We start from the raw sequence: 10032 nt of genomic DNA on the forward strand, positions 1-10032 counted from the left end.
GTTAGTGGATATGGAGGGCAATTGTTCAGTTTTGCTTATCTGAGCTTAGGGCAAAATTGGCGCAAGGACCAATCAGTCGAGTTGGTTGCTGGATTAGGCAGTATCAGACAAGGTGTTTATTTCTATGAAGATGCTGTAAACAAAGAGTAGTCAGATGGCAGGTGTAAATGATGCCTTCAGTTGAGACAAAGTCACTGCCAAAGAAGTAAGGTCTTACCTTAATGGATGCAGCACTAGCCATGGGATCCAGAGGGATTATGAGGGAAATTTTTAGGTGAGAAGAACAAAACCTCATCAGGATAAAGGAGTGAGCAAACACAGTGTGTGGTGCTAACTCTTGTTGGGTGCTCGTGCAGCGTCAGGTTGTCTCTGAGAAGTATTTGGCTCAAATGTAGTAGATAGGGAGGAATCCAGGATGATGATGTGACAATACATTCCTCAGACAATAGTATTATGAAGTCCATTATTATTTTTTTCTTTTTTTAAAGATTTTATTTATTTATTTGACAGAGAGAGATCACAAGCAGGCAGAGAGGCAGGTAGAGAGAGAGGAGGAAGCAGGCTCCCCGCTGAGCAGAGAGCCCGATGCGGGGCTCGATCCCAGGACCCTGAGATCATGACCCGAGCCGAAGGCAGTGGCTTAACCCACTGAGCCACCCAGGCGCCCCTATGAAGTCCATTATTAGGAATGAGGAGGACAGAAAGAAGAACAGGTGTTTGGTTGGTGGTATGTGTGTGTAGATTTGGTGGTCAGCTTAGGTCAGGCATGATATGAGAGCATTTAGGTAGAGGAAATAGTTTGTTTTTGGTACGTGTTGAGTTTGAAATGCTGATGGTTCACCTCACCTCACTTGTATCTTCATCTAGGTCCTTATTGGTAAAGGTTTCCTAAGAGTCCGAGCTCCATGTTCAGCCACCAGTAAACTAGATTTGTTGCTTGTTTCTGTTTGTCAGTCCTGACCGACACCTCCAAACACTCTGTCTATAACATGCGGCTGTTTTTTTTCCCAGCCTGTACAAACAGAGCCTGATGAATTTTCTATTGAAAACTGGATGCATTTACAGCTTCCTTCAGAACTTACTCTGAAGTTTCTAAGAATTTGGAGGAAACAGACTGGGAGGTTCTACACAGCTTTTTACCTTTTGTTGGGTTTTGTTGGTTCTTGGTGGTTATGCCAGTCGTCTGTCCTTCCTGCAACCTATTCTCTTCTCTGCCCTGCTTTGTGCCACAGAAGGCTAATGCCTAAGGACTGCTCCTTTTCTGGATTCTGGTTGAGTTCAGCTAGTGGAAAACACTGGCAAGAGATGAAAGGGTTGAAGGAGCTATAATCAGGGCATTTCATCTCCACTCCCTCCATTCTTTGGTAGCGTGTCTTTGGCAGTAGTTGAAGTACAGCTCTTGCCCGGCATGTCTTCCTCTGCTGCTCCAGCCTTTATCGTGCTTTGATAACACTATTTCCTCTCTTTGCTTCTTTTACCAAGATGATAATGAAAACTTCCTTTTGTTGCTAATATCTCAATACCTCAGTATCCCCTGTTGGTTCCTTTAACTCTGCCCTCACCCCTGTAATTATTTTCCTTATTAAGTACCTTCATTTGAACAATCTGGGGAGTGACTTCTATTTCTTGCTGGAACCTTGACTGACACAGTTGTCCCAAGGACAGATGGATACTACCCACCCCCCCGTATACCCTTATCTCCAAAGAAGATCTCACAGCCATAGGAGTCCAGGATTTGAACAGAAGCTACTCCCTGATATAAGGGGCTCTAAAATTTGATAATATAGGTATAGGTCATCTAACACAGTACTCAGATTTACTATTATATTTCCTACTTGTAGGAAGGTGAGAGTATCCTTGAGAACTACATTGTGTCTGAGATAAAAGTTAATTACCTTATTTGACAATATAATCACTCAACAAACATCAGATGGGATGGTTAAAAATCTCAAAGATCTTTTCAGTGACATATGTTTAGTGACCCAGACATTGATTAACATATTTACTTTTAATGATGTACTAACACTTTGTTTGAACTGAAGTCAGATTTTCAGCTAGGCACAGGCTTACCCAATATTTTTCTATAATGGTTATTGTAAAAAAATTATTCATCTTATTTAATCTAATTAAGTGTTTCCCCCATAGAATTAAAGACAGAGGCCTAATTGAATGAATTTCTTGATTTCTGTTCATTTGGATTTTCTCAAAACATGATGTAACTCAATGCATTAATCAATCAAGAAGTATGTCAGAGAGAGCGAGACCTTTATTTTTTTGCTATAAAAATATGTTATTATACAGTTAGAGTTGTATAGAAGATTTAAAGAGTATTTTTTTTTAATAAGGATTAAAAACCATGTACTCAGTTACACATTCAGACTGTGCATGTACTGGCTAGCTCAGTTTAGCAAACATTCAGTAAACATCTGAAAATGATTAAGAATCAATCCCTTTAAAAAAGTCTAATGGTAATATATTAAAAAAATGCCTGGAAGTAGGAAAACTTCCTGGAATCCTGAAAAGAATTAGGATAGTATAAAAGGAAAATAGCAGATTGAGGGGTCAATAAATAAATGCTTGATGGGATGACAAGTACTGTTTGTTCATTTCCACTGTGGGAATAACATGAGTTAAAACTCTGCTGTTTCAGCTCCTCTCTGATCCCTCGATTGGAATTTCTCATACCCAAGCACTTCATTTCTCTATCTCAATACATTGTCTGGGCCAGGCATGGCTGCGGGCTTCAACAGGGCTCATCCTGAGAGATAAACATGACCAATAACCCAATATCAGTTAATAGGGACTGGGCAGGGGTAAAGTGTCTAGCCACCTGGCCACAGGATAACAGTGGGGTACCTAATGAGATCAGTAGCTCAGTACTGAGGGTAGCAAGTTCTTTTTATGACTGGTGCGTCTAGCTTTCTGTGTTTTCACTGCCTCTCTGCTTCCACAGTGTATTTCTTGAGGTCAGGAATTACGTCTTTATTTTAATTTGCCATGGCATCTCACAAGGGGCTTGATGAATGTATTTTTCATAAATGACTCATAATTAGTCAAGGTTACACTGTAGACATTAATGCTGGCAGAAATAAATGGAATCAATTTTTCTCTTCTTGAGCACAAAACATTTTCCATTTTATGTAATTGAGGAGGACAGTACTTGTGGGGTGAGGTTTAAGTTAGAATATTTAGGATCTCTCTGGTTCTAGGATTCCAGAGCTATGAGGCAATTTTAGTGTAGCCCTGTGATGCTGACTGCAAAAAGAACTGATGACTTTGATTTAAGATATGTATATGGGGTACTGATGTTGGATACTGAATCCAGGTCTAGAAGCCATTCTTTTTCTAGAAGTCTCTTGAATAGGTTACACATGTGGTATTGGGTGAGATTGGGCTTCCAAATGGGCAAAACAGACAAAAAGTAAAGTCTTCATTCCAGCATTCATGTGATTGTTACCAACATTCAGGACTCACAGCAAAAGGCAGGCTGTAGCACTGATGAGCAAGCTGGTGGAAAAGCCCCATTAGAGGTGAACAGGGTCCTCTCTCTCTTACTCATTTGCACTGCTGGTAAAGTTAATGTTTTGAGTCTGAAGGACACTATGACTGTTATCAGTTTTATTGGACAAGTGAATATAAAGGTAATTAAAGAGACCATGCCTAATAACCCAACTCTTACAATTTAAAAGTAAGAAAGAGGCCTGATGGGGTACCAGGGATATACCTATCATCCTAATTAAGTGCTAACAAGACAGTTGTCCTCACTTTGGTAACTTCAGTGTATTCCCTCTGTTAACTGTCTCCAACCAGTGGACTCATCTACAATTCTTAATTCTTCTCCACGGTTACCCTCCTTCTTTCTCCACATGAGCAATATTTCTATAGATTTCTGTGTTTAGCAAGAGGTGCCCTCAAAGCACTCTCCCCAAATCACCCATCCAGTTTATTCATTCACCACCTTTTCACACCTTCCCCTTGAAGTTGAGATTTGGCCAAATTGCCATGCAGCTTGAACTTGTCATTTCTCCTAGCCTTTCTACTTTATTAAGCAAGCATATCTCATAAATGAAAATAAGAGGAGATGTGTGGCTAGCCCACTCTCTTTTTATCCAAATTAAAAAAATCACCTCACCAACTTGCATTGCTTCAGGGAGGTGGGTGGTGATAGATTGAATATTTAAATGTGGGATGGACAAATGAACACTCATAATCAAGTGGCAGTTTTCTAAATCAGAGGAGTGTCTTGCTCTAGCTATATTCAAACTCCTCAACATTCCAGTTAAATATACCTAAAGACAGGAATACTGTTTTCAGAAATAGAGAACAATGGTTTCTGATGTTTGTCGTGAAAAACTCTTATTGCAGAATTACCTGAAACCTCCCGATTTTATTTGAAAGTTTACTCAGCTTCCTTTTCATTCTAAGAAGTTTGAATTCTGGGAATGGACTTGCACTAATATTTTCTATGAGTATATTAAGAAGGTGAAACCCAACACAGGCTGATAGATTTATTGATATTTGCTAAATGTTAACTCTTAAGGGGAAATGGACAGCCACAGACCCAAGTGTAGTTTCAAGGACATGACAGATTAAATAGAGGAGTCGGTGGTGAAATCATGATGCTTTAGTCCTGGTTGTAATTTACAAAGGATACTGTTTTAGACATAATAAACTACTGTTGTGTGCAACAATGCATGCTCTTTCTTAAAGCTTATATCCCACAAGGATCTTTCTACTATCTCTTTGTAATGCCATCTGTTACTTTTCCCCTAATGCGAGAAAGCATTTGAAGAAGAACGCAACTTAGATAATTTTTTTAACTAGTAAAATATTGAATTCATGCTAAAGTCATTTTCATTTTGGAATGAAACTCTCCTTTGTGTAAATAATTTTGATTCTTACTAATTATCATTTCCTTTTTTTTAAAGGTGCATTTTATTTAGGGACTTAGTTAGGGCGCAGTAATTCCATTTCTCTAGTAACCTTGAACGTACTGTCCCAGCTCCTGGTTGATAGTTGTTTGCAGGAGTGCTGTGGGCTGAATGAAGAGTTTGCCCTTCTTTTCTTCCCGACGATGGGCAGTTTTTACCCACCTCCTGCCAGCCAGATTGCAAACAAAATATGCTCTTTGAAGCTTCAATCAAAATGTATGTTATTTTAACCTGGAAATGATGTTTGGTAAAGTTCTTTAGCTTAAGGAAAAATATTTTGTGTTCTCTCACACTTAAAAATAGCTCCCATATGCTTGAGTCATGTTGATCACATTCAGGGATTTCTGAAAAAGAATTTATTTGTCTGTGACTACAGTCAGTAACAAAATGAAGGAAGAGAAATGGACTCCTAATCTGTATCCTGCCATGAAGGCAAAATAAGATTTCAATGTGGGGGTGGAAGAATATTCTATTTAAATTTAAATCATGTTAGAGCTACTTGCATCTCGGTTTTATTTTGCTGTCTTCATGCCTCTTATGGGCCTGTCTTTGTTGACTATCTCAGAGGAGAACTGCTGGAAGGCAGGGACCTGGTTGATGTCACTCTTTGTGCAAGAACAATGAAGCACTTGTTAAAGCTAGTGGATGTGATGTCTAGAATTTTCAGTCCAGAGCTCTCATTTGAGATGCTTGTGGCCACTTGAAAAGAGAATCTTGGGGTAGCTTATTCATTGGGGCACAAGAGCTTAAGGGTAGCCCCTAAGTCCCAAATATACATTTGCCTGATTTTAGAGATAAGTTTTAAAAAATTTTTAATTTAAATTCCAGTTAGTTAACATAAGTGTAATATTAGTTTCAGGTGTACAATATAGTGATTCACACTTCCAAACAACACCCAGTTGTTTGTTCCAAACAACATCACAAGTGTCCTTAATCCCCTCAGAGGTAATTTTTAACTGACTTACCCTTACCAATCTCATATGATGCTCAAATATAAATCAGAATAACAACTAAATAATGGAAAAATATATTTAGACTTTCCTTCCTAACCCATCTAGTAAATTCCTATTATTTGAACCTTTACATAATCTCTTTTGTATCTGATATCCCCATTTTATTGATGAAGAAATTGAAGTTAAAAAATATTGATCGAACACACACAGCTCATTTATATAGTACAGTCTAAGCCATGAATTGAAGTCTGTGTAGCTTCAAATTTACTATTGTTGGTTTATTTACTTATATTTATGACATTGAAAAACATTGTTTTCTGGTCAATTAACTGCCTTCTTTCCCTATAAGATTATCTTTATAGAGAACTGTATTATAACCGGGAATCAGAGTGAGAGGCCATTTTCAATGACTCAGCCTTGAAAAAGCAATTTGGAACGTCTCCATCCCTGACTGAACCTGATAAGACCTCCATGTAAACTTTTAAGATTCTGATGGACAGGCATAGAGATATGCTTGTCCTTCAACTGCTGATGAGAAGCCTCTAAAAATGCTCAAATCGGGGAGAGTCAAGATGCCAGAGGAGTAGCAGACTGAGATGTCATCAGGTCCCAGGAGTTCAGCTAGATAGTTATCAAACCATTCTGAACACCTACAAACCCAACAGGAGATTGAAGAGAAGAAGAGCAGCAATTCTAGAAACAGAAAATCAGCCACTTTCTGAAAGGTAGGATGTGCAGAGAAGTGAATCTGAAGCGATGGGAAGATAGGCCATGGGGAGAGGGGCTGGCTCCCGGCAAGTGGTGGAGAAACACAGCACAAAATCTGAACTTTTAGAAGTCTACTTTACTAGGAATGTTGCTGCAGAGGCTAAGCGGGGGTGGAGCCCTCACGGGGACAATGTTGTCTCAGGTCCTGTGGGGTCACACAAGGATCGGGGCTGTTTGAGTGTAGCAGAGCTTACAGGGATCAGAGCAGGGAAGCCAACTACAGAGATGGAGCTGAGGAATGAGCTCTCAGCTTGGGGTTACCTTAAACTGTGATCTGCAGCACAGTCAGACCACTGCTCTTTAAGCAGGGACACCACAAGTGGCCGATCTGGGGAGACCCACCTTCCTCCACTGGAAGAGCAGCACAGCAGGAATCTACTGGATTTGGAGCATCCAAATGGGTCTGTGCCCCAGAGACAGAAATGCTAATTCACAGGCTGGGTGAGCACGGAGTGCAGCCAGAGACCAGGGAGATGGGAGTGATTGACCACTTTTCTCCGAGGGTGTACTGCGGAGTGAGGCCCCGATCTCTGCCTCCTCTAGGCCAGAGATTGGGAGGCCACCATTTTCATTCCCATCCTCCAGAGCTCTACGGAAAGCATTCAGGGAACAAAAGCTCCCAATAGTGAACCTGAGCAGATTACTTAGCCTGGCCCCTGGCAAGGGTGGCGTAATTCCACCTTGGGCAAAGACATTTGAGAATCACTGTAACAGGCCCCTCCCCCAGAAGATCAGCAAGAACATCCAGCCAAGACCAAGTCACTGATCAAGAACAGTGGAATTCCAGAGGAGGGGAAAGCAAAGCATGGAATTCATGGCTTTCTCCCCATGATTCTTTAGTCTTGCAAAGTGAATTAAATTTTTTTAATTTTATTTTTTTCTTATTCTACTTTTTTTTTAACTTTTCCTCTTTCCTCTTTTAACATTTTTTAACTAGTTTATCTTAACAATATCCTTCTTTAAAAAAGATCTTTTTAAACCTTCATTATTATAGTCACATTTTATCCTTCATTGTATCTAACTTTATTTTTTGTATTCATAGAAGGTTTTTTATTCTAAAAAATTTTGGGATATAATTTCTTCTAATAGATCAAAATATACTGTAAATCTAGCACAGCACTTTCTTCTAGTCTCCAGCCTAAGCAAATTCTCTCCACTTTTTTTTTTCTTTTTCCAACCAACTTATCAATTCCATTTTTAGAATTTTTTAAAATTTTCATTTTTAGGGGCACCTGGGTGGCTAAGTGGGTCCTGGGATCAAGCCCCGCATCGGGGTCTCTGCTCAGCAGGGAAGCCTGCTTCCCTTCCTCTCTCTCTGCCTGCCTCTCTGCCTACTTGTGATCTCTGTCTGTCAAATAAATAAATAAAATCTTTAAAAAAATTTAAAATTTTTGTCTTTATAGTCATAGTCCATCCCTTCATTGTGTTTACCCTTATTTTTGTATATATATAAGTATTTTTTTTCTTTAAAATTTTGGGAGGTAGTTTCTTCTAAGAGATCAAAATACACCCAAAATCAAGTGGGTAGCTCTGTTCTATTCACCAGTCTAATATATGTACGTGTGTGTGTGTGTGTGTGTGTGTACATATATATGTACGTATATATTTATTTATTTTTTAATTCTTTTAGATTTCTTTTTTCCCTCTTGCATCTCCCCCCAATTTGGGGTCTCTCTGACTTGGTTAACATACATTTTTCTGGGGTCCTTGCCACCCTTTTAGTATTTTATTTGCTCCTTCATATATTCTTATCTGGATAAAATGACAAGGCAGAAAACTCACCACAAAAAAAAGAACTATAGGCAGTACAGAAGGCTAGGGACCTAATCAATATGGACATTGGTAATATGTCAGATCTAGAGTTCAGAAAGATGATCCTCAAGGTCCTAGCTGGGCTCTAAAAAGGCATGGAAGATAGAAGAGAAACCCTGTATGGAGAAATAAAAGCCTTTTCTGGAGAAATAAAAGAACTAAAAGCTAACCACGCTGAAATTTAAAAAGGTATTAATGAGGTGCAATAAAAAAATGGAAGCTCTCACTGCTAGGCTAAATGAGGCAGAAGAGAGAATTAGTGATATAGACCAAATGATGGAGAATAAAGAAGCTGAGCAAAAGAGAGACAAAAAAATACTGGACCACGAGGTCCAGCAGACGTGCTCATAGAGACCTGGTAGGCCAGAAAGAACTGGCATGATATATTCAGAGCACTAAATGAGAAAAACATGCAGCCAAGAATACTATATACAGCTAGGCTATCATTGAAAATAGAAGGAGAGATAAAAAGCTTCCAGAACAAACAAAAACTAAAAGAATTTGTAAACACCAAACCAGCCCTACAGGAAATATTAAAAGGGGCTCTCTAAGCAAAGAGAGAGCCTAAAAGTAGTAGACCAGAAAGGAACAGAGACAATATACAGTAATAGTCACCTTACAGACAACACAATGATACTAAATTCATATCTCTCAATAGTTACCACGAATGTAAATGGGCTAAATGCCCCAAACAAAAGACACAGGGTATCAGAATGGAAACAACAACAACAACAACAAAACAAAACCCATCAATATGCTGTCTACAAGAAACTCATTTTACCCAAAGAACCTCTGGATTTAAAGTGAGGGGGTGGAAAACAACTTACCATGCTAATGGACATCAAAAGAAAGCTGGGGTGGCAATCCTTATATCAGATCAATTAGATTTCAAGCCAAAGACTATAAAAGGAGATGAGGAAGGACATGATAGCATACTCAAAGGGTCTGTCCAACAAGAAGATCTAACAATTTTAAATATCTATGCCCCTAACGTGGGAGCAGCCAACTATATAAACCAATTAATAACAAAATCAAAGAAACACATCAACAGTAATACAATAATAGTAGGGGACTTTAACACTCCCCTCACTGAAATGGACAGATCATCCAAGCAAAAGATCAACAAAGAAATAAAGGCCTTAAATGACACAGTGGACCGGATGGACACCACAGATATATTCAGAACATTCTGTGCCAAAGCAACAGAATACACATTCTTCTCTAGTGCACAAAAACATTCTCCAGAATAGATCATATCCTGGGTCACAAATCAGGTATGAACCAGTACCAAAACACTGGGATCATTCCCTGCATATTTTCAGACCACAATACTCTGAAGCTAGAGCTCAATCACAAGAGGAAAGTTGGAAACAACTCAAATACATGGAGGCTGAAGAGCATCCTACTAAAGAATGAATGGGTCAACCAGGAAATTAAAGAAGAATTGAAAAAATTCATGGAATTAAATGATAATGAAAACACAACAGTTCAAAATCTGTGGGACACAGCAAAGGCAGTCCTGAGAGGAAAGTATATATTGATACAAGACTTTCTCAAGAAACAAGAAA

Source organism: Lutra lutra, chromosome 3, assembly GCF_902655055.1.
Source record: "Lutra lutra chromosome 3, mLutLut1.2, whole genome shotgun sequence".
NCBI lineage: Eukaryota > Metazoa > Chordata > Mammalia > Carnivora > Mustelidae > Lutra > Lutra lutra.